We start from the raw sequence: 6,000 nt of genomic DNA, 5'->3' as shown, positions 1-6,000 counted from the left end.
TTTTCTGGACTCCTATTACCACCAGCAAATGTATTGAATTCGTATTAAAAAAGCCAATCAATCAAAAAATTCAATAATAATATCCTCCGCTAGCTATCCTTTGTCCAGAATCTTATTTAATTTAATTTATCTTTCACAATACATACAATTACATACCTCAAAAAATAAAACTTCTATTTTATTGCACTAAAATTCTTTATTAACACACATTTCAATACAATTTTTTATTTTGTACACCCAAATCAACTTCATAGTTTTTTTCACATTTTTCTGCTCAATGACTATATGCGGCAAAACAAAACCATATATGCGGCGGAAATATTTTAAAAATAAACATTTTCGCTTTAAACATTTTTAACTTTGCACAATTTCGTATTTTACATTTTTCAACTTCGTATGGTTTGGCAGTCTACTTTTAGCGTCTTCCATATTTTCATTGTTTGAATTTGTCACTGCGCATATCGTTTGCAGTTTATGGTTTTCACGCTGCAATTTGTTTGCATGTATGATGTTTTTGTAGTAATTTTTTTGTATATTATACACAAGCAATTTCATTTGTTTTTGCTAACCAAAAATATACATATATTTAGGCAGCAAAAGTTTTAAAAATGAAAAATTTTCATTTTGTCTTCTAGCTGCAACGTAAAATATTTTGTAAGGCAAAATATTTTTGGAAAAACTGCGACAAATATTTCTACCATGAAGCTTGTGCATATATGGAATTGGAAAATAGTATTTATATTTTTAGTATGTATACAATGAAATATTATCTTGTTAAATATTTGTTGCAGTTTTCATGTAAAATTATGAATTTTTTTGCAATTTTTTGACTAATATAGTAGTAATTTTAAACTCTGAAATGCACTATTAAATAAAAGCTTTCAGTTGACCATTGATCTAATTTGGCAACGCTGTTTGAATTCGAATATTCAGTTAAAGTACATTGTAGAAAGTACACCACAGATGGCGTATGATCTAGAATATTCGAACTTTGACAGTTAAAGAGCAATCTAGAGTGCAGATGGCAGTGTTATTAATAGTGGCAGAGGTTGCAGTTGTTAGTCAGTTTATCAGAGACGCTATTTGAATAAGCATCAACTGAGTGCCTTAAAGTGTGCTGTATTTTTCAAGTGAATTCGTGTACATTATAAAGTGTGTCTTTATTTCTGCGAATTTATAAACGTGTATAAAAAACACTGAGTGACTATTTAATTCTGTTGTACATTTTAAATAAATAAAGAGTTGTTACAATTTTCAAACTACTAAACGGCTTTTATTTGCAATCAAAAGTATCCGGTTTATTTAAAGGAAATAAACCAGCGTTTTGAAAAGGTTAAAACGTAACAATATATATAGATAAAACAAACTAATTTCAAGTTTTAATTAGAATCGAAGATCTCTTTTTTTATTCAAAATAAATATTACCTCGTAGAAGGAATATGTTATGTATTTAATTAAGATGCACGTAGTGCTTATGTCTAAGACAAAATAAACAACAATTTTTGTCAGATGATTTTCAAACATTTTAGATTAAAAATTACGACGCAAGCACAATATTTTAAGTTGGTTAAAATAATTGAAAATAAAAAGTATTTGGATAGAGGCATTATGTCCGTAACTTCAACAAGTAGATATCTACTGTGTAAAATACCAAGCAGTTAAATTTACCTAAAATGTACGTTCCCACGACAATTGGATCTCCGTTCCGGAACGACCCGAATCATATTCGGCCAAAGATTGTCAACTCAGCGACAGCTGTACAAACCGAAAGTTTTTTCCCCAGGAAAGAACAATCGGTCACAGTCGAACTGTTACAACAACAACAACCTAAAATGTAACTTGACATTAATTTCTACGGGTATCAATATCTACGGGTAAAAATTCAACAAATACATATCTACTGTGTAAAATACCAAACAGTTAAGTTTACCTAAAAGGTAACTTGACTAATTTCAAATCAATCAATATCTACGGGTAAAAATTACCTAATAATTTTACTCCATAAGTAACTATGCACTGCCATTTATCTATTTGTTGAAATTACGTTCATAAATATAATAAACATAAAAAAGATTGGAAGAAATCGCAGACGACCTAAATTGTATTGGACCACCATTCCGTATTTGATTCTGAAGCAGCCTGGTGAGGGTTGGTTGAAGGTATGGGCTTACTTCAAATTTAAATTAAAAAAAAACTGGCGCACTAGGCCGAAAGTCATGCAGCAGGTAGTGGAAATTTGAAACAGTTTATGTTATCATCATTAGAATAGGCTGCAGTAAATTTATTGGATATGCACACTATTGTACAACACAAAGAACTTGTCGGTCTTAAGCGACCGTTATGTGTTTCTCCAAAGCAAAATATCAATTTCGGGAATAGTTGATTTTCCCGAAATTGAAACATTGTTGGTCCGAATTTGTATACGTACGAAACGTTTGCTAAATTGTTTTTGTACATGACTTATTATTCGCAATATATGTAAGTCGTAGCTTTTTGCAAATCTTTCAGTCTTTTGTAAGCCGATCTTCCAGATTTTAATTAGCAACCGAACCAGAACCATTCATGTTTGTAAGTTATTGAGAGCCTTCGGAAAGTTTATTTCAACAGACATTGAAATATCGACTACTCTATTTATAAGGATTGTAAATGAAAAATGTCGAAAATAATAACGGTATGATAAACTAGTATTTAATATCTTATCTTATTATACAACACCTTTTTTATAACATTAATTATTTTAATATGTGAATTATTTATTGGATTGTTAGTTTTTTCAAAAAATTTGAAAAAAAAAACTACGTATTTTAATGCTTTCCGATTTTTTGACGATTTCAAAAATATTTGACCGATTTTGACGATTTTTTAGTCCAATTTTGACGATTTTATACCAAAATTATCTGGCAACAGTGGCTACTGGTAATAAAAATCGCCATCATCTTCTTCTAAAGATGAATAAAAGCCCACACAACATATCTATTTAAAAAATTAATTAATTTTTATTTATTCCGCGTTAATAAAATTTAAATTAATTTTTGTAAACAGCTGTGACTTTTGACAGTTGTTATAACAGGCTGCTTCAGAATCAAATAAAATTAAGTAATCTGTTACAATATAGTTACTAGGGTATTCAATCGGTTAACCGTTAATCGGTTAACCGATTAATTTTGGTCGGTTAACTGTTCGAATAATTCAAAATTGCCGATTTTCAAATAACGAATAAACCGATTAATTTGTGTCGGTTAACCGATTAACCGATTAACCGAAATTTCTTTTTTTTTGCACTTTAACATATTTTATTTTTGTTTTTAATTTTCCATTTTAATTCAAATACAAATGTCAAAGTAAAATTACATATTTTTTCGAACATTTAAGAAATATGTTTAGAGAGTATAATAACTGATATACTATCTAATTTACATGTAATTGTCGGATGAGAACATGATAATAGACGAAACTGGAGACACTACTGAAACAAGTTTTTATCAGAACTTATCCAAATTATTAAAAGTATTTAAAATCTAAAAAATCCAAAACTAAAAAAATAACTGACAAATTGGATATTCTTTATCATGTCTTACTTTCGAGAGAGTTTTTTCCAAGTCTAGTTTTATTAAAACTAAAGAAAATTTTTTACTTTTTGGTTGAATTGTTATGTTTTGTTTATTTTTATGTTTTGGTCTTTTTATCAATAAAATAGTTCAATAAGTGGGGTAGAAGGGGGACCATAAGCCACTTTTTTTGAGGCGATCTCAAATTGAAACCACAACACATATTCTTAATTTGTTTCTTGTTAGGAATACTTAGATATGTTGGCTTTAGTTTTGATCATTTATATCTTGCCTATCTTATCTTCATATACATATTTTTTTGACATTTCTGTACTGACCAAAAACGGCGAAACCGCCCCACTCATGGGGTAAATACGCCAAAGGGATATGACAGATTTGTCATTTGTAAAATAAAACAAAAAAAAATCAAAAATATAAACGTATTTTACTGCTTTATACCTTAACTAGCATGCAACCCGCTACTTCGTTAGCGAAAAAATGTGGAAATAACAAAACAACTACGTAAATTATTTTAAAATGTTTATTATAGAAATTTTAATTATTGCGTAAAGTAAATACACCTTACAATTGTTTGTAGTCCATGATATTTTGAAGTATTAAAGCATCTCAAAACTGCTTGCGTAATTGAAAATTCATAATAATAATTGCAAATATTAATAGTAGATAGATAAAGATATACTAATTTAATAATGTGTGTGAAGTTAAATTTCGAAATTTATAACCCTAGACACAAACCAGTTGAGTTAACAGAGTTATGTTTAAAAGTTTACATGACACCGTTAAACATTGTAAATCAAGGAAAGTGTATTCAAAATGGAATAATAACCACACGGTTGAACCTAATGTACCACTAATGATTGAAACGGGAACTAATCTCCCGTTTTTTCCAAAAACTAAGTCAAATCATAAATGTCAAACATAGTTTTATACTTTTGCGGAATTTTTAAAATTTAATTATTATGGATGGACGAATCTAAATTCATGGAAAACGGGAGATGATGGGCAGATGGAACTTGCTGGAATTTATAGCCAAGGTGTTTTTCTATCATAACCCATGGTCATAACCCTTAACAGTGCGAGTTTTTATAGAGAAATTAAAATTTTTCGGAAATTTAAATTTCTTGGGAGGATGATCTAAATTTCTTGGAAATGGGAGAAGATGGGCGGATGAATCTTGCTGGAATATTTAGGTAGGGTGTTGGTCTATCATGGTCCGTGGTCATAACCTTTAACAGTGCGAGTTCTGCTAGAGAAATTTAAATTTTTCGAAAATTTAAATTTTTTTGAGGATGATTCTAAATTCTTTTATAACGGGAGAAGATGGGCAGAAGTAACTTGCTTGAATTTATAGCCAAGGTGTTTTTCTATCATAACCCATGGTCATAACCCTTAACAGTGCAAGTTTTGGGAGGAAGAATTCAAATTTTTTGGAAATGGTAGAAGATGGGCGGATGAATCTTGCTGGAATATTTAGGTAGGGTGTTGGTTTATCATGGTCCGTGGCATAACCGTTAACAGTGCGAGTTCTGATAAAGAAATTTAAATTTTTCGAAAATTTAAATTTTGTTTGAGGATGAATCTAAATTTCTTGGAAATGGGAGAAGATGGTCTATCATGGTCCGTGGTCATAACCTTTAACAGTGCGAGTTCTGATAGAGAAATTTAAATGTTTCGAAAATTTAAATTTTTTGGAGGATGAATCTAAAATCCTGTATAACGGGAGAAGATGGGAAAATTAAATTTTTCGAAAATTAAAATGTTTTTGGAGGATGAATCTAAATTTCTTGGAAATGGGAGAAGATAGGTGGAATGAACTTGCTGGAATTTATAGATAAACTGTCCCACTATGATAATCTGTGGTCATAATATTTAACAGAGCGAGTTTTGATAAAAATTTTTTAATTTTGACCAAAATCAAAATTTAATTTACTTGGGAGGCTGAATCCGAATTCTAGGAAAACGGGAAAAGATGGGCGGATGGAACATGATGGAATTTATAGATAGGCTGTTAGTCTATCATCGTCCATGGTCATAACCTTTAACAGTGCGAGTTCAGAGAAATTAAATTTTTACGAAAATTTAATTTGGAGAATGAATCTAAATTTCTGGGAAATGGGAGAAGATTGGCAGATGAATCTTGCTGGAATAGTTAGATATGGTGTTGGTCTATCATGGTCCGTAGTCATAATCTATACCAGTGCGAGTTCTGATAAAGAAATTTAATTTTTTCTAAAATTGAAATTTTTTGGAGGATGAATCTAAATTCCTGGATAAAGGGAGAAGATAGTCGGATGGAACTTGCTGGAATTTATAGTCAAGGTGTTTTTCTATCGTAATCCATGGTCATAACCTTAACAGTTTGGAAGGATGAATCTAAATTTCTTTGAAATGGGAGAAGATGGGCGGATGAATCTTGATGGAATATTTAGGT

The sequence above is a fragment of the Calliphora vicina genome, chromosome 3 (genome assembly GCF_958450345.1).
Source record: "Calliphora vicina chromosome 3, idCalVici1.1, whole genome shotgun sequence".
Taxonomy (NCBI): Eukaryota; Metazoa; Arthropoda; class Insecta; order Diptera; family Calliphoridae; genus Calliphora; species Calliphora vicina.
Note: the sequence above shows the minus strand (reverse complement) of the source record.